The 20,509-nt window shown below is 42.1% G+C and overlaps 1 protein-coding gene and 1 long non-coding RNA gene across 5 annotated transcripts in view; both read left to right on the top strand.

Moving 5' to 3' along the window:
* The window catches only part of LOC127942535 (sialoadhesin), a 41,062-nt gene that overhangs the window by 12,474 nt on the left and 8,079 nt on the right, over positions 1-20,509 (top strand). The window lies entirely within an intron of this gene.
* On the top strand, positions 6,624-7,030 carry LOC127942540 (uncharacterized). The gene is made up of 3 exons (XR_008149343.1): positions 6,624-6,692; positions 6,789-6,809; positions 6,909-7,030. It is a non-coding gene; the product is annotated as an uncharacterized LOC127942540 (long non-coding RNA).

The raw sequence follows: 20,509 nt of genomic DNA, 5'->3' as shown, positions 1-20,509 counted from the left end.
CAGCTTTACTTTTTTTTTTATTAAACCTTTATTTAACCAGGGAAATAATCACATTGAGATAAATATCTCATTAACAAGTGAGCCCTGGCCAAGGTAGCAGCACACAATAACTACAAAAAACAAGTTGCACAACACACACATATACAGCATTACAACAAGATTAAACGTTAAGAGCAAGTACAGACAGATTTGAATGTTTGGTTGAGATATAACTTGAACTCATTAATTGAAATAAGTACATCAAGTTTCAATGATCTTTGGATCTCATTCCAAGCAGCTGATGCGCTATAAATAAAAGCAGTTTTTCCAAACTCTGTCTTCATTAAAGGAACATTTAAAAGAACATATCTACTTGAACGTAGATTATACCCTTGACTATTAAAAGTTAATAGACTATTCATATATTGAGGAAGCTGGCCAACTAATGCCTTATACACAAGTATGAGCCAGTGCTTGTACCTTCTTATATGAAGTGAAGGCCAACCTACCATTTCATACAGTGCACAATGATGAGTGTGATATTTTGTGCAAGTTATAAATCTTAGAGCAGAGTGATAAACAGAATCTAATGATTGTAAGAGAGCTTTAGTGGTATTTCTGTAAAAAACATCTCCATAATCTAAAATAGGTAAGAAGGTAGATTCCACCAACTTTCTCCTGGCTGACTGTGAAAAACATGCACTATTCCGAAAATAAAACCCCAGCTGCAACCTTAACTTAGACAACAGTTGTTTAACATGTAATTTAAATGATAAGTCCTCTTCCAGCACAAACCCTGGATATTTGTAAGAGGAGACCAGTTCTATACTTTTACCTTGCAGAGTGTAAAGAGGTGTGGGAGAAAAATCAGACTTGTGTTTCCTAGAAAAGACCATGTATTTAGTTTTCTTATCATTCAGGACTAATTTTAAAGAAAATAGGTTACGCTGAACTAATTCAAATGCTTTCTGCAACTTTAAAATGCAATTGTCAATAGAAGATGCAAAACAGTAAATAATGGTATCGTCGGCATATAAATGAATACTTGCGTCTGATAGATTATCACCAAGATTGTTAATATATAATGTAAACAACAGGGGACCCAAAATGGACCCCTGTGGCACACCAGATTCAATGGTGAGCTTATCAGAAAGAGACCCCTTAATTTGCACTCTTTGACACATATTCTTTAAATAGTTCCTAATCCAACCTAATTCGGTTTCAGAAAGACCAATATAATGTAAACGCGACAAAAGAATACCATGATTGACCGTATCAAAAGCTTTGGTCAAATCAATAAACATTGCAGCACAAGATCTTCCAGTATCTAGGGCGCAGGTAATGTCATTTAAAACTTTCATAGTAGCAGTTACTGTACTATGATTTTTTCTGAAACCAGACTGAAACCTAGAAAAAATGCTATTGTTAATTAAAAATTCCTTTAGCTGTTCGGTAACAATAGATTCTAAAATTCTAAAATCGAAATGGTCTATAATTATTTAAAATGGTTGGATCACCACCTTTCAACAGGGGTACAACCAAAGCAGATTTCCAAACATCAGGAATAATATTCTGTTCCAACGATAAATTAAAAATATAAGCTAATGGGCCAGCAATGATCTCGGCAGCTAATTTAAAAAAATATGGCTCAATTTCATCAGGCCCTGCAGACTTCTTGATGTCTAAATTTATTAGACCTTTTAAAACCTCACTTCTTGAAATTGGAGAAAAATTAAAGGTCGGACTATCTTCTCTCAGAAAAGATGGATTTGGTATAACGCTCATAGGGATTTCTTTGAAAATAGAACTTGAAGAAATAAAGTGCTTATTAAAAATATTTACCATATCCGTCTTATTATTAATGAGACTATCTTTTACTAAAATTTGGTTAGGAAAATCATTCGATAACGTGGAGGGAGAAAGTGATTTGTTGGTTTTCCAAAATTGTATAGGATTATTCAGATTTTGTGAGGTTTCTTTTAGATAATAGTCAGATTTAGATCTTCATACAAGAGCTGTGCATTTGTTTCTCAATACTCTAAATGCTACCCAGTCTCTTTCTGTATCTGAATTCCTCGCAATGGCCCAAGCCAAATTTCTTTCATGAAGGAGTTCAGATAATTCATTTGAAAACCATGGATTTTCGCGGCCTTTTACTCTAAAAATCCTAACAGGTACATGTCTATTCACAATCTTCAAGAATAAAGTGTGAAAATACTGCCATGCAATGGACACATCAGGCAATAAAAACAGTCTGTCCCAGTCTTATGCAGAAACCCCTGAATATCAAACAATTTAAAGTTCCTTTTTTACTTTGGGAATTTTACAATTTCTTATAACCGCTATAGTGCAATGATCACTGACATCATCAGGGAAAATCCCTGAATAGGTATATTTATGGGGTTTATTTGTTAGTATAAGATCTAATAAAGTGGACTTGCTTGAGTTCTTATGATTTGGCCGTGTTGGTGAATCAATGAGTTGAGTAAAGTTCACAGAATCACAATATGCTTTGAACTGACCTGAATTTGAGGTCAGCCAGTTCCAATTCAATTCACCCAATAATAAAAGACATCTGCTTTAGTCGTCTTGGCCCATATTTGTACTTGATCTAATTTTGGCAACAGGCTACGAACATTTAGATGTACAATGCCAAGGCCTGTTCTATTTGAAAAATCTAAAGGAGTTAAAACAACTCCCACTGGACCAGGATTTGGATTAATACCGGCCAACAAAAGCAGCAACATTATCAGATATCGCTGCCTTACATTTTTTGATGTACATTGATCATTTCGAGAGACCGATAGAGAGATCTTAGGGATGAGAGTAAAGATGAGTGAGTTCTTTGTCCTTGTGTCCATTAACACGGAGTTACTAACAGACCGGAATATAAAAATAATGTCCGTACATTTGGATGGAAGAAGCATATGGAGAAATGAATCGCTTTTTCTTCCGTTTTTGTTGGTAAATCCCATAGTCCAAGCATGAAGATTACCGTGCAGAAAAGCAACACCTTCATATTACCAGCGTTTGAAACCAAAATCGTTCAGACTAAATCCGAGACAAATTAAACTCGCTCGGACAGCTCCACGACCCCAACAGAAGGGCAAGGAGCAGAGCGATAATGTAGAAGATATGAGTCTTGTTTACGGGCAATCAGCAGCTGAAGAGTTTAAGGCAAGAAACATCACCGACCTTAACTGGCCAAATCCCCACCGCCAAGATGATCTATGAATCCGGGGGTTCTTCAAGTAGATGACGTGCTTTTCCGTGCTGTTGTTTAACGCCGATGCTTTCCAAAGCAACAACGTGTTGATGAGATGTCGAGACGGAATTGTGCAACTGGTAAGCACGCTTCACCCAGCGCAAAACCGGACAGCCAACTGTCTGATTCACTGTCGTTTAACGCAAACGCTTCCCAAAGCGAAAGCGAGGTGGGTGACGACACGAAGTGGAGTAACGTTAACAAGTAAGCACGCTTCACCCAACACAAAGCAGATTGTAGGTAGCTCAAAGTCCGTTACAACAAATCTAACTTAATCCAGACTCAGTTCGAAAAAGAGCCCAGATTTTAAACGCCTTCTTGGAATAAAACTCTCAACATGTAAAATAATCAAAAGAAGACTATAAATCAACAGATCAGACAAGACAAACACAGTACTGCCATCTTGGATTCCACTTCTGTGGTTGCACTTATCACAGTATTCTGTTTTTCAGATACACAGGTAACAAGAAGCCCAAACATTATATCAGAGGGACAGGAAGTGATATTAATCTGTTCAACTAAATGCACTCTGAACAAAAACACCTCTTACATCTGGTACAAGAACGGACGACAGGTAACAGATGGATTCACTAAAGACAACAAGCTGTACCTGGACTCAGTCAGCGATGAAGAGCTTCATCAGTATTCCTGTAATGTAGGAGGTAACACATCTCTCCTGATACATGTAGTTTAATACAAAATTATTTTTGCAGTCTGTGTGACTAATCTTAAATTCAGATGATTAATTTCTGTGTTGTACAGACCATAAGGAGAGCTCAGTGTTAAGAAACTCTGCATTCATACTGTGTGTGATTTTGGCTCTCGCACTCATAGGAGTCTTGTGGTATAGGTCAGTGCATTTTAGTTTAAGTTTTGGGATAAAAACAATTAAAAACAGTAAAATGATGATGAGCAAAAACAAAGATAAATATTTAAGATTTTCCACAATTTATGTGACAAATAAAATGAAAATGTGACCAATCACGGAAAGTAGGGACACAAGTCAGTTCTGGGGCATTTTGAGTTATTCCCAGATTCTGAAAGTGTAGTCTCCAAGTTTTCCAATGATGTGTAACACATGGAAATCTGATAATATTTGGAGAAGTTGTGGCCAATTGAAGGTAGGCACTCAAAAAAGCTCAAAAAGCAGAAAATAGCCTCTGAAGATTGTGCAGTTTGTGACAATGGGGCTCATTTACATCTCATTTAGATAAGCCATACCCCCTGCATAGCAACGACAGACACAACGGGAAAAATCGGAACGCATACTATTAATAATAAAGGAGAATGTGCGTTGTAAATGTCAGTAATTTAGCTTTTTTGACTTTTATAAAAATGATTTAGAGGCTGAAATATGTGAGTTTTATCTTTTTATAAAAAATATTTAATCTTTCAAATGTGCCCATCATTTTGAATGTTATTATTTTAATGTTTATGTAAACAAAAAGTACATATTGATGCCAATTTTATTTGTTATTTGCTGGTTTTCTACCTAAAACTTGGTGAATTGATTTCATTGTGTAGCATTAGGACTTTTTTAACAGGATTCTGTGATAACCGATGAGCTAGCTAATAACAATAGGTAGATATGGGAAGGTCTAAACATGGACTAAACATGAGATAACGTGTACATGTTCTTATAATGAACACAAAACGACAAACTTTAATGTTTATGGAAACTCACCCCATAAGAAACAAAAGCATTCTTGCAGATCTCGATGCCTCCAATGAAAAGTCGTTCGGGCACACTTTCTCTTTGTCGGGGTCTTCTTTGTGGATTTAACCATCTCCGAAGTTTGCACTGTGTGTCTGTTTGCCTGTAAATGTTACGGATTTTCCCCATTTCTCTGTCTTTATCCCCATCAAATGTTACTTTCAATATAGCCTCTGATATCTTACGGTCTAACTCGTCTGACGCCAGTCCAATACATTCTTCCTCATCGTCATCTTCGCTCAGTTGTAGATTAGGGATATTATACAGTCTTATTATGCTGCTTTCATCGTCGCTCAGATCGTCTTCAGAATCAGTGAGCACTTGTTTATAAGCATCCTGCTTGTCAAAGAAGTACTTCGAAACATTTTCGGTGTAACGGCCACGGCTCAGCTCGTCTGCGTTCATCTTTGTGGCGTCCATCTTCATTGAATTTTGATATCAGCTAGAGCCGGCCAGAGCACTGCATACTAAGTAGCCACGCTTCCCTCGGAGAGCGGGGGCAATAACAAAAGAAACAAAAGCCGGCTTATGAAACTGCCCCTACTACGTGCTAGAATCTCCGACAAACAAGCTGATTTCAACCTGTACAACATGTACGCTTTTAAATATACCAATACTTCTATCTGAAACACGGAGAGGCTTCTTTGTGAAATCAACTAACAGATTCTGCAAAAGAACGAAAATCACCAATTTTGAAAAAAAAAAAAACGCTTCTTTCTCATTTTGCTCGAAAGTTGTGCTGCCGACTTGTGTCACTGGTTTCTGTGTCGAGTCACAAATGTGAATTGTAAAATATATTAAATTTAGAAAAATCTAAAATAGCAGACTCAGTTTTGGACCACATAATATGCTATATATTTAAATGTCTGTTTCTTTAAGGAGGGGAAGCTGTACCTTGTCTAAAACCCACAGGATTGAAAAGAGAGAGGAGGAGGTTCAGGTAAGGATGGCTGAAGCTAAATTGAATTAGATTTTTACATTTTAATAATGCTGACTTTTGTTTCACTGTCCTTCCCCATCAGTATGACTCGGTGCACAATAACAATGCATCCTCTGACCTCACGCAGAAAGCAGATGCTACCGACAATCAAGACGTTCATTATTCCGGCATTAATTTGAAAACAAAACACCCATCTTCAATCCCCACAGATGAATATCCAACAGACAATACAGACACAGACAATGTCCATTATGCCACTGTGATGTTCAAATAACAACATTGTTATTGCATTTGGTATGTTATTGTATTTGGCATGTTTAAATGGTATAATTGACTATTGCCCTTGGCAACTGATTTCATACACTGTGGATTTCTCATGATCATGTATCACTCTTTTTTATCGCAATAAAATAATTACATTGCATATCAATATTTGACATTTGTTTACATGCAACAATAAAATAAAAATAACTATAAAAATAAATGAATAATAATAAATTCATAGTATTACTTTTAGGAACGCCTTCAAGGTAATGCCTCTGATTCTGATTTCTGACTCATTTTTATATCAGTGTCAAGCACTAAAGTCCAAGTTACCCTGGATTCTAATGTTAGATCAATGAGCTGGCAGGAGTAGGAACACAACTGGTTGGTTGTGCTAAAAATCTGGTTAATCATACATTTAGAGATCAGTATTTGGCCAGCAAAAGCTTGACTTTAAAACAGACATGGTGTTTTTGCACAACCGCTGATCATGAGAACTGTTGTCATGGCCTTGACTATAGCCCTTGTGGGTAAGTAGCCTGCAATGCTGTTTCAAAATTTCACCATTTGCATGGATATAAATATCATTATTCTATATTAAATAAACTCTCTCTCTGATATTTCAGCAAGTCAGCATGTGAATCTTGGTAAGCAAAGTGGTTAATCTTATACTACTAGTGTGTTTACCAATGACAAAATAAGATTGTACTATGTGACTTATCTAAAATGCTATTTTGCCCTTTCAGTCCCTGAGTTGGTAGGCACTCAGACTTATGTGTACAAATATGAGGTTTTGCTCTTCAGTGGTCTTCACCAGGAAGGTCTGGCAAGAGTTGGCATTAAAATCAACAGCAAGGTTTCCATCAGGGCTGTAACTGAGAATACCTGTGACGATCACGACCAGTGAAACACAGAAAGAGAGAGAGATCCACTTGCAAGTATGTTTATTGGGGTAATCCAAATCTTGGTCGAACAAGCCAAGGTCAAAACCAAACAAGCAGTCCAAACAAATAAACAAAAAGAGGGAACAGGAAAGGGAAAGGAACAGGAACTCAGAGGACGAGAAGGCAAGGATGAATCTCGGAAGACGAGAAGGCTGGCAACACGAAAGGTAAGGACTCCATACAAACAACAGGAAAAGACTGGTATTTATAGGGAGGCTAATGACAATAAAGTGAATGCACCTGGTGCAATTAGCAGGACTGCAATTACTGTGATGACAGGACAAGACTAGTGGAATTCTAGTGCCAACGGGGAAGTGCCTAAGGGGAAGTGAGCCCAATAGTGGACACACAGGGAAACAGAGACTAGACAGCATGACATTACCTCCGCCTCCACGGAGCAGCTGCCAGATGCTCCAACCAAACCCAAGGGAAGAGCAAAAACACAAAGAGACCAGGAGGGAAGTGGATCGGCGGAGGACCAGGGGAAGGGACGGAGGGCCAGGTAAAATGGGGAAACAAAGACAAGAGAAGTACAACACAAAACAAGGAGTCCAGGAGGGAGGTTGACTGGTGGAGGATCAGGGGGAGGGACGGAGGGCCAAGTCCTTAGAGGGAAATAGAAAGAAAGACACAGACAGGAAACCCAGGAGAGGTGGACCGGCGGAGGATCAGGGGGAGGGACAGAGGGCCAGGTCCTTAGAGGGAAACAGAAAGAAAGACACAGACAAGAAACCCAGGAGGGAGGTGAACCGGCAGAGGATCAGGGGGAGGGACGGAGGGCCAGGTCCTTAGAGGGAAACAGAAAGACACAGACAAGAAACCCAGGAGGGAGGTGGATCGGCGGAGGATCAGGGGGAGGGACGGAAGGCCAGGTCCAAAGGTGGAAAACAGGCAGAAAAATGAAAAAAGAAAACACACAAAAACACATGTCCAGGAAGGACATAGTGTGACGCCCACCAGGGCGGAGTAGAAGACCACCACATCCGTGCGGTCAAAACAGATGCGCCCCAGGGCGGAGCAGAAGACCACCACGTCCGTGCGGTCAAAACAGACGACCCCCTGGGCTGAGCAGAAGACCACCACATCTGTGCGGCCGAAACAGATGCCCCCCAGGGCAGAGCAGAAGATCACCACATCCATGTGGTCGAATGAACAGGAGGACAAGTCTGGTTGGGCAAGTCTGAAACAAAGAACATGAACAAGTTAAGGGTAGCCTCCATGGCCACAACAGGATCAGTCGGGTGCTCAGAGAGTTCGACTGAGACGTGGAGAGGCTCTGGTTGTTCAGCAGAGACGTGGAACGGCTCCGGCAGTTCATCAGAGACGTGGAGAGGCTCTGGTAGTTCAGCAGAGACGTGGAACGGCTCCGGCAGTTCAGCAGAGACGTGGAGAGGTTCTGGCAGCTCCACAGAGAAGTGAAGCAACTCTGGTAATCCCATGGTGTTTATACTGGATTCCAGAAGATCAATGCTGACTTGACTCATGCTCATGAATATCATTGGTGACTTGCATTTGTTCATGAAGATCATTGGTGGCTTGCCTTTGTTCATGAAGATCAATGGTGACTTGCCTTTGTTCATGAAGATCAATGGTGATTTGCCTTTGTTCATGAAGATCACCGGTGACTTGAATTCTCCCATGAAGAATCCCGGTGACTTGACTCTGTCCTTGAAGATCACCAGTCACCTGACTTGACTCTGGAAGGTCAAAGGTGACCAACTCTGACTCTGGAAGGTCAACGGTGACTAGCCCTGACTCTGGAAGGTCAATGGTGACTAGTCCTGACTCAGGAAGGTCAAAGGAAGGTCAAAGGTGACCAATCCTGACTCTGGAAGGTCAAAGGTGACTAACCCTGACTCTGGAACGTCAACGGTGACTAACCCTGACGGCAAACTTGTGCTGTGGTGCTGGGCTGGCTTCCATCTTGCCTCGTGGTGCTGGGTTGGTGGCCATCCTGTGCAATGGTGCTGGGTTGGCGGCCATTCTGCGCAGCAGCGCTGGGCTGGTGGCCATCTTGTGCAGCGGCGCTGGCTCGGCAGACTTGCGCCTCCTCTCCCCTCTCCGTCCACAATGGTGAGACAGTGGCTCCCATCCAAACCCAGGGTTGATGGGGGGCCATATTGGAGAGTCATGCCGGACCTCCTCTCAACCATTCATTCCAGAGTGACCTCCCCTGGTCCCACGAAAACACTACCAGGCGGGTACCCTCAAAACCATTTCCTTCATCCCGCTCAGTGGCTGCGGAGGAAGTATCAAAAAACATACTGCTGGATCTGAATGATGGAGTCCTTCTGTGACGATCGCGACCAGTGAAACACAGGGAGAGAGAGAGATCCAATTGCAAGTATGTTTATTGGGGTAATCCAAATCGTGGTCGAACAAGCCAAGGTCAAAACCAAACAAGCAGTCCAAACAAACAAACAAACAAAAAGAGGGAACAGGAAAGGGAAAGGAATGGGAACTCTGAGGACGAGAAGGCAAGAATCTCAGAAGACGAGAAGACGAGAAGGCGAGAAGGAAGACGAGAAGGCCGGAAGACGAGAAGGCCGGCAACACGAAAGGTAAGGACTCCATACCAACAACAGGAAAAGACTGGTATTTATAGGGAGGCTAATGACAATAAAGTGAATGCACCTGGTGCAATTAGCAGGAGTTCAATTACTGTGATGACAGGACAAGACTAGTGGAATTCTAGTGCCTATGGTGAAGTGCCTAAGGGGAAGTGAGCCCACTAGTGGACACCCAGGTAAACAGAGACTAGACAGCATGACAATAAGTTCCTGCTAAAGGTGCCAGAAGAGTTTAATGCCAACATGAAGCATTGTTCTGTTACTGACATGAGATATAATTGAAAATAAGCACATTACCATTCAAAGTTTGCCTGTTTATTTCAGCTCTCGAATACTCAGCTGTTCGAGTATAGTGGTTTCTGGCCCACAGATGCGTTTGTTGCTACTAAGATCTCTTTAGAAGTGGCTGCTCAGCTTCAGATTCCTTTTTGAGTTTGAGTACACCAGTGGTGTGGTTGGAAAGTTATTTGCACCTTCTGTGGTCCCAACTAATGTTATCAACCTGTACAGGGGAATTCTGAACATCTTTCAGCTCAACCTCAAAAAGACCCAGAACATCTATGAGGTTCAAGAGGTGAGACTGACTGAAATTAAGTTTTAATCAAAAATATGCATCTTGATTTTAAATCTGTCTTCTTTCTGATATGTAGGATGGAGTTCAAGGCATTTGCAAGACTCAATATCTGATCAGTCAAGATGAAGGAATTAACCACACCACCATCACCAAGTCATTTTTACACTTTGCAATGAGAGGGTAATTAAAGATGTTGGCTTAACTTACATTGAAAAGTGCACTGAATGTCAAAAGTTTAGGTCAAAATATTCATGTCATATTTTCTTCGCAATGCTTTTGATTCCGGGATTTCAACTGGGGCTTCATAAAAGTACTACAGAGGGTCTGTTACATTAAAAAACTCAAATATACTATATAATTTAACAGAGGGTAAAAAGTCTCTCTGGAGCTGCAACCTACAGCTACAAAACAGCAACAACCAATCAGAAATAGGCTTCAACGACTGACCAATGAAAACGCGACATAGTACATGGAATCTTATTGGTTATAATTGAACCGCACATGGAACATTACATTTACATTTATTCATTTAGCAGACGCTTTTATCCAAAGCGACTTACAAATGAGGACAGTGGAAGCAATCAAAAACAACAAAAAGAGCAATGAAATATAAGTGATATAACAAGTCTCAGTTAGGTTAACACAGTACACGAAGCATGGGCTTTTAAATAATATAATAAATAAAAAGAAAACAGACAGAATAAAAAAAAAAATTTTTTTAGGTATACATACACATATACAAACATATACACATGTATATGTATATGTATATATACATACACATGCATGCATACATACACACACAATTGCATAATAAATTAAAATAAACTAGAATACAAAAATATTAGAAAATTAGTTCGATTGTTTTTTTTTTTATGAATAGAATTAGAATAGAGAGTGTTCACTTGCAGAACGTAAGCTTCTAGAGGGCACATAAGGGCATTGCGATAGTCCAGCCTGGACAGAACAAGAGCTTCAACAAAGAGTTGTGCAGCATGTTCTGAAAGAAAGGGCTTGATCTTCTTGATCTTGAATAAAGCAAATTTGCAGGATCAGACAGTTTTATGTGTTCTGAGAAATTCAGTTGATCATCAATCATAACATGGAATAAATTCACTGACGTTCATTTACATTTACATTTACATTTAATCATTTAGCAGATGCTTTTATCCAAAGCGACTTACAAATGAGTACAATAGAAGCAGTCAGGTCAACAAGAGAACAATAACAGAATACAAGTGCCATGACAAGTCTCAGTTAGTCTAGTATAGAACGCATAGCCAGGTGTATATAATTTTATTTTATTTTTTTTATTAAATGAAAAAGACAAGAAAAGGAAAAGTAATGGTATTAGTAGGTTAAGTGCAGGCGAAAAAGATGAGTCTTTAGATGTTTCTTGAAAATAAGTAAAGACTCAGCTGTACGAATTGAGATTGGGAGGTCATTCCACCAGCTGGGCACAGTCCAGGAAAAGGTCCGTGAGAGTGATTTTGAATTTCTTTGGGATGGCACCACAAGGCGTTGTTCACTTGCAGAGCGCAAACTTCTGGAGGGCACATAGGATTTAACCAGTGAGTTTAGGTAAATTGGTGCCGTGCCAGTGGTCGTCTTGTAGGCAAGCATCAGTACCTTGAATTTGATGCGAGCAGCTACTGGTAGCCAGTGTAACCTGATGAGGAGAGGAGTAACATGAGCTTTTTTTTGGCTCATTGAAGACAACCCTCGCTGCTGCATTCTGGATCATTTGCAGAGGCTTGACAGTACATGCAGGAAGGCCCACCAGGAGAGCATTACAATAGTCCAGTCTGGAGAGAACAAGAGCTTGGACAAGAAGTTGGGTTGCTCGCTCTGACAGGAAGGGTCTAATCTTCCTAATGTTGTATAAGGCAAACCTGCAGGACCGGGTCGTTGTAGCAATGTGGTCAGTGAAGCTTAATTGATGATCCATCACAACTCCTAGGTTTCTGGCTGTCCTAGAAGGAGTTATGGTTGACGAGCCCAGCTGTATAGAGAAGTTGTGATTAATCAATGGGTTAGCTGGAATCACCAGTAGTTCAGTCTTTGTAAGGTTAAGCTGAAGGTGATGGTCATTCATCCAGCTAGAAATGTCACTCAGACAGGCTGAAATGCGAGCAGCTACCGTCGGGTCATCAGGCTGGAATGAGAAGTAGAGTTGGGTGTCATCAGCATAGCAGTGATAAGAAAAGCCATGCTTCTGAATGACAGATCCTAAAGATGTCATGTAGATGGAGAAGAGAAGTGGTCCAAGTACTGAGCCTTGAGGAACCCCAGTAGCAAGGTGGTGTGACTTTGAAACATCACCCCTCCAAGATACACTGAAGGATCTGTCAGAGAGGTAGGACTTAACCCACAGGAGAGCAGTTCCAGAGATTCCCATCTTTCTGAGGGTGGACAGGAGAATCTGGTGATTAACAGTGTCAAAAGCAGCAGACAGGTCCAGTAAGATGAGTACCGAGGATTTTGAAGCTGCTCTTGCTAGTCGCAGGGCTTCAGTAACCGAGAGCAGAGCAGTCTCAGTTGAGTGGCCACTTTTGAAGCCAGATTGGTTGCTGTCCAGGAGGTTGTTCTGTCCAAGGAACATAGAAAGCTGGTTGAACACAGCCCGCTCAAGTGTCTTTGCAATGAATGGAAGAAGGGATACCGGTCTGTAGTTTTCAAGAAGCGCTGGATTTAGAGATGGTTTCTTGAGCAGTGGGCTTACCCGAGCCTGCTTGAATGCTAAGGGAAATGTTCCAGATTGAAGAGAGGAGTTGATAATGTGAGTAAGTGAAGGTATGACTGAAGAAGAGATCGCTTGAAGGAGGTGAGTGGGGATAGGATCAAGTGGACAAGTAGTATGATGATTGGACAGGAGAATTTTGGAGACGTCCATCTCTGAGAGTGGGGAGAAGGAGGATAAAGAGTGTGCATCAGTCATTGTGAAGTTTTCCTCAGTCTGCGGTGTGGAGAAGTGTTCACTGATGGATCTCGTCTTATTTGTGAAGAAAGCTGCAAAGTCGTCCGCTGTAAGAGTCGATGGAGGAGGTGGAGGCGGCGGATTAAGAAGAGAAGAGAAAGTCTTGAATAGTGTCCGAGCGTCACAACAGCTGTTAATTTTGCTGTGGTAGTAGGATGTTTTAGCTGTGAAGACATTTGCAGAGAAGGAAGAGAGGAGAGACTGATACACACTGAGGTCTGTAGAGTTTTTTTATTTCTGCCATTTCCTCTCTGCAGCCCTGAGTTTAGAGCGATGTTCACGGAGAACCTCGGACAGCCAGGGGGCAGATGGGGCAGTGCGTGCTGGTCTAGACAACAGTGGGCAAAAGTTGTCCAAGCAGGATGTTAAAGTGGAGCAAAGAGTGTCCGTAGCACTGTTCGTGTCCAGAGCAGAAAACTGAGAGAATGGTGGAAGAGAGGAAGAAACCACAGCAGATAGGCGAGATGGAGAGAGTGAGCGTAGGTTCCGTCGAAAGGTGACCTGCGTTGGAGTGTGTGCCACTTCAGGAGTAAGTGCTAGGTTAGCAGTAATGAGGAAGTGATCAGAGGTGTGCAGTGGATTAACTGAAGAGATGTCCACAGAGCAACCGCGCGTGTAGATGAGGTCAAGTTGGTTGCCCGATTTGTGAGTCGCTGTAGTGGACACTAGCTTGAGATCAAATGAGGTGAGCAGAGTTTTGAAGTCAGCAGCCTGGGGTTTATCTAAGTGGATGTTGAAATCACCAAGCAGTACCAGAGGAGTACCATCTTCAGGAAAGTTTGATAGCAGCACATCCAACTCCTCCAAGAAGTTTCCCAGTTGACCTGGAGGACGATAAATGACCACAAAGTGGATTTTAACAGGGTGGGTTACAGTAATGGCATGTGATTCAAATGAACCAGTACCTGTAGGTGATGGCTGAAGTTCAAATTTCCATTCTTTGGATATAAGGAGACCCGTACCTCCACCCCTCCCAGTGGTACGAGGAGTGTGGGAACAAGTGAAATTAGTAGAGAGGGCTGCAGGGGTGGAAGTATCTTCAGGTTTGATCCAGGTTTTTCTCTTGGATGGTTATAAAGGTTAGACAGTTCTGTTGATCTCCAAAAGTGTTGCATGCCAGGTGATGGTTTCCTCTAAAAATCTTATTGATTAGTTCTGTTATTTAGCTTCTCTCATGGTAGGGGCTGCCAGTAGTGCTTTCTTCATCAATGATGCCGCCACCATCCTGCCCAGAGCTTACCTTGCTGGAGGTGCTGCTGATGTTTTTGAGGTGATTAAATAAGATACAGGAAAAGATTGGGTACTCCTTCATTTTATTAATTTCTTAAATTCCTACCCGACCTCATTGAAGTTTCTTTTAGATTGGCATCAGATCTGACGGAATTTAGAAGGCGCTTCTGAAAACAGCATTTTTGCATGAGGACAGGCTGCCCAGGATGAAACAAGTTCTTAGGGTGTACTCACACTAGGCACCGTTGCCATGAACCGGGCACGAGTACGATTGTCCCCCCTTCCCACTCCCCCTCTGACCTGCACTCACATATAGGGTTTCAGCATTTGTGCCGGAGCACGCTTACGTCATTATGGTGTGACGGTTTCGGGATAAACAGGAAGAGCGGCGCTCTCTGAACACAATGGAGTGCATCGCTCTGTTTTCTTTGTGGATAATTTTGTGTTGTTTGGTCCACAGCCTGTTGTTAAACAGATGTGTCGCCTTAGTGGCGCGAAAATTTTCACGTAATCGTGCTGCTCGTATGAGGATGTTTGCAAGGTACCAGCTGAAGTGCAGCAAGGACTTTGCAGTTTTTAGTTTTTATGCATTTTGCACCTCTGCCCTAGACCAAAGCGACCCTTTCCCTGACATGTTGGTTTTGGAGCGTCGCAAAACCGTGACGCAACGCGTCCTTTTCCGTGCTCTTGCACGGTTAGCGCTCACACTGCATGTGAACCGTGCCAGAGTCCAACTGAACCGTGCCCTGGCCCACCTCTTAGAGTGTTTCTTAACAGTTACATATTTTGGTTGTCCACCTGGCATGCTGCAGCTAAAAGCATTCAAAGCCCTGCCAAAGAAGCAGCACCTTGGGCTCAATCTATGTGAAAGTTCTTGGACAAGAGATTTATTTTGCAAATGTCAACAAAGCTGTTCTTGAACAGGCAACACAGGTATATTTTGGTAATATCACTTCATGTGAACCAAAAAACTAAGCAATTTGCATTGTCCTCCTAAACTTTTGAGAATGTTCAAAATGGAGATAATCATTAAATGTTATCTACAGCTTACTACTGGAGGCAATATACCTGAGTTTGCAGGGGAAGCTCTTAAAGCAAAACAGAATGGTACTGGCCTCCAGTATGCCAAGCCCCTACTGGTGGCTGAATTGCATTACATCTTCCCATCAGTGGCTGGTGTACCCATGGAGTACAGTTTTTGTGCTGCTGCAGTGGCTGCTGGTAATTAGAAGGGTAAGAGTCTCAAAAGTGCAGTCTATTTATAGATTAATTGGAAATAGGGAATGACATTTAAACAAATGTCCAATATTTAATAGAGAATGCACTTTAATATTGAAACTTTTTAGTTTTTTTTTTATTTTCTATCCTGTCCAGTCCAGGCTATTATTACACCACTTCTATGAAACCATCAGTGTTTCTCATCTGATGAAGACAGATGTGAAGTTAACTGCTGAAGTTTCACCTAGCATTACCTTACAGACTTTTGCTATAATGGGACTGAATACTGGTTTTATTCAAGCTGCATCCATGGCGAAAGGAAAGATCCATACATTTTTGCCTCTAAAAGTGGAGGCAAAGTTTAACATCGCAAAGGCTGATTTCAAGATAAAGGCTTTTCCTGTTGTACTTCCTGTGCATGCTTTGACAGCATGGTCAGAATATATTGAGTAGACTCATTCTCAGTCTTTTCACCATGGTCTATCTCATAAATAGATAAGTCAGATAACAGATAAGTACACGCACCTAATTTATGCACAATTTGATGAGGGTTGGTAAACTTTGGATGTGCTTTCGGGACATGAGTTGGAAAATTGCACATGCACCCAGTCCACCACTTTAAAATCAGGAGTGCGAGCTGCACGTCTGGAGTCAGTGTATGCTTTCATTTTCTTCTGCTTCAAAGAAACTCACTGAAGAAGCGCCGGAGCATCCTGACTTGTGGTGGGAGGAGGAAGAACATTGAGATACATTCGCATCTTTCTGCCATGGAGCAGTTCAAACAGGGAAAGTCCAGTAGCAGAATGGGGAGTAGCACAATACACTTGGAGAAATTCACTGACTGTAGATTTCCACGGCTTCGCTTCCAGAACAGCAGACTGAATACAGCTTTTCAACACAGGATGGAAATGTTCTACAGCTCCATTCACGTTATCAGACACGACCATACGTGGATTGCCATAAAGGCAGCAAAGGTGTTAGCAGTTTTGTCAGAAGACAGACACATTTGACAGGTTTGGATGTGCTATTTAACCAAACAATCAATGCCAGGCCACCAGTACAGTTCACGAAGCCGCTGTTTTGTGCAATTCCCTGGTGACTTTCGTGAGCTAACTTCACCAATGTGTACCATAGCGCAACAGGTACAACAAGACGTGACCCTCTGAACACATAATCTTGCTGCACACTCAGTTCATCATGTAATTGACACTAGGGACGTAAGAATAATATCCACAGAAGTTGAAGAAGAAGGCCAACCACGAGCTATTTGTGCGCATAATGCACTCAGTTCAGAGCATGACGCAGAGGCAGACGCAAACTCAGCAGGCGACAAAGCTGACATCGCAGGAGACAGAAATGCTACAAACTCAGGTTCAGCTTCCAAACAGTCTTCTTCCGAAGCAGGCAACGGTAGGCAAGAAAGACATTCAGCTGTTTTATTCAGAGCCCCAGGCCTGTAAATCATGCCATAATTGAAGCACAGTAACCGTGCTGCCCAGGGCGCAATGGGAATCCCGGTGCGATCAGTTCCTTTGGATGAGAGAAGCACAGTTAAGGCTTGGTGGTCCGTGCACAGTTAGAATTTGCAGCCCCACAAGTAAGTTTGGCACTTTTCAACGGCTCAGACACAAGCAAGTGCTTCCTTTTCAATGGTCGAGTACTTGCGTTGTGCGTCTTCAGACCAGACAAAATCTGAGCCCTTCCTGATACATGCGTGTAGAGGTTAACCTACTGTGGCAAAATTAGGAATAAACTTGTTGTACCACGACAGTAGCCCAATGAACGACCGAAGTTGGGTCACATCTTCTGGTGCAGGTGCATGAAAAATAGCAGAAAGGTGATCCTCATCCAGTTGAATTCCTTGCACGTTCTCTGTATGTCCCAGGAAGCGCAGACTGGTTTTGTTGAACTGGCACTTCGAATGATTCAACTTCAGCCCAGCATCCTGTAAACGCTGAATGACAGCTTTGAGCATGTGATCATGTTCTTTTTGTGTACGTCCCCAAAGAATAATATAATACAAGTAATTGGCCACATTCGGAAGTCCCCGTAAAACTGTTGCCAACATATTCTGAAAAGCAGAGGGTGCTGAAGCAAGGCCAAACGGGACCATACAAAAAAGTCATTTTTTTGAAAAAGACTTATTGAGAAAATAAGTCGCACAGATCGCGGCTCTCCTCATGTAATGGTCGCGCCTCTTAACAAAGACATCATTTCTTCGATGTGTGGTAGAGGGTAGCTTTCCATAACTACAGCCTTGTTTGGCTCTCGCAGGTCCACGCTCATATGAATAAGACCAAACTTTTTTGTATTACTACTATCGGGGAGACCCACGGCGAAGCATCCACTCTCTCCATTACACCCAACTCGAGAAGGCGATGAATTTCTTCACTGACTGTATCTCTAACAGACAAAGGTAATCGGTGGAGTTTCTGGCACACAAGAGTCACATCAGACAAAATTTTTACCTTGTGCACAAAACCTTTTGCGCATACCAAAGCAGGTGAAGATATCGAAGCAGATGTGAAGCCGGAGCTGACGTGCGCTCTGGTAAAATTGAATTGCCTTCGAAATGAAGATGTAGCCCATTGATCAGATCCATTCCAAGCAGAGCTGTGCCAGATTCAACCACGAAGAACGATGTGGACAGGTGATGTCATCCTTAGAGGTAAGTATCCAAGTACAGGAATCGGAGCACGAGAATATGTCACCAGTCTTACAGAAGGAGGCTACAAAGCGTCTTTCCTGAAGTGTGTATCATACAAAATTTTCAGCAAATAGAAACAGATGATCCAGACTCCACGGTCAGCTCAATAGGCACTGACGTAGTTGCGGTCGCTATGACAGCCGTGCACTGAATTTTATCAATTAGCGAGTCATGCGTATAAAGGATCTGGATCTCAGGTAAGTCAATTTCATGCACTGACCGAGCTTGTCCCGAGCGACAGACTCGTGAATAATGTCCCATTTTTTTAAAGTTATTACACTGTGCCGATGCAGCAGGAAAACTACGGTCACTTGCAAGGTGTTTCCTAGATTCTCACCGATAACATTCACGGGACGACGAAACAGGTACCGTAAATGATGGCTTTGAAGAACGCACTGTAGACATCGGCTTTGAAGGTGGTCTCCGACGGTGACATGCAGCTGCAGGTGGAGACTTTGCATTTATTACTTGGACAGGAACTGAGTGATTACTTGATACTAATTTGGCTTGTTCACCAGCAGCTTCTGTTTGAGTTGCAATAGTAATGGCTTTTTCAAGAGTCAGTTCAGATTCCAAAAGCAATCTCTCACGAATGTGATGACTGGACACATTCTCCACAAGCTGATCACGCAACATGTCATCCAGAGTAGCTGCAAAGTCACAAGTAGCCGTTAAGTCCCTTAGAGCAGCCACATACTGAAGTATGGTTTCTCCTGGTACCTGAATACATTTCCTGAAAGCATAATGCTCAGCCACTATGTTCCGTCAAGGAGCAAAGTGTGCTTTCAAGGTCGCGATTGCATCCCTCATCGAATCACCTTGATTCGGCAAGGTATGGAACAACCTCTGGCCTTCAGTCCCGAGACAATGTAGAAGCAGTGCTCATTTTCATTAGACTGTGCATGCATCTCCAGAAGCACCAACAAGAGCAAATAATTCTGGAACATCCGCAGCCACAACAAGCTTCCACTAACCAGACTCCCTCCTAGGCCTACCTAGGTCCAGGTCATCATAATTTAACATACAAGAGCTTTAACATTAACCCCCTGGATCCATGAGAAATACATAACAATTAAGACTTTTAATAAAGTCTATAAAGCAAACAGTGTTAATGATGTAGATGTGGCAGTCGGACGTCTATCCTGTAGCCTGGTTATGAAGATGGGTGTCTCTCAGCAGTGAGGTCCATACCAGCTAAGATTTTGGAAGCCTTAGTGATCTGAAACAAAGAAGACAACAACCAGAAGGGGCGCAGTAATGTGTCCATGCTTATAATGGGGATGGAGGGATTGTTGCGAGCCGTTGAGCATACTTACTGAGCTGTAGTGCCACGTATATATATGTGTCTAATAGGAGAGTGGTACTGATTGGACCGATTTGACAGCTGTCCGCATCAGCTGTTCACAGCCTTGCCTCTGTGGCCTTTGCCCTGCTTGCAGTGCACGATTTGTGTCTCCTTAGCTTCTGGCACTTCTGCCCAGTTATCTGTGGGTCAAGGTATTCACCAGGGATGCCACCTCTCCCCTTTTCTTTTTTCTATTAGGAGCCGAGCTATTAAGTTTCCATTTAAAGCACTCCAATATTGACTTTATAAATACTGTTTAGGATTATCCTTGAAGAGTCCATTTCATTAAAAGAACCCAACAACGCATTCCACAGTTCAGGACGATTCCCCATCGAACCATTAGTGCATCATAAAACACAGTCATGGTGCCAAGATGGCTAAAGGAGATGTCACCCCCTCCTTTCCCTTCTGTGCCTGTCTAATCTCATACCAGCGACGCCAGGACAGGAGGAAAAGATTTCCCTTTGTTCCCCAAACTTAAGATCAAATGGCCAAGAACCCCTGTAGTGACCCGTATCCTGTATTTATTTGGCCCAGGATCACCAGAAACCTTAAACCAGGGAACACCTCCTTGCTGCAGCTGTAAATTCCAGATACTTTGTCTCCACACTGAAATTTAACCCACTTGTTGTTTAATACAAACAACGATCTCAAAATTGCTTCCAATAAGCTTAATTGATTACAAGTGTTTACCTCACACATTTCTTAAGTATCATGTATGTTCTATATAACCTGTGGAATTATTTCTGAGTGTTTAACTTTCATTACAGCCTATTCGTAGG

This window comes from Carassius gibelio, chromosome A22 (genome assembly GCF_023724105.1).
Source record: "Carassius gibelio isolate Cgi1373 ecotype wild population from Czech Republic chromosome A22, carGib1.2-hapl.c, whole genome shotgun sequence".
In the NCBI taxonomy this organism is placed as follows: domain Eukaryota; kingdom Metazoa; phylum Chordata; class Actinopteri; order Cypriniformes; family Cyprinidae; genus Carassius; species Carassius gibelio.
This window is presented reverse-complemented; position numbering and strand designations above follow the sequence as displayed.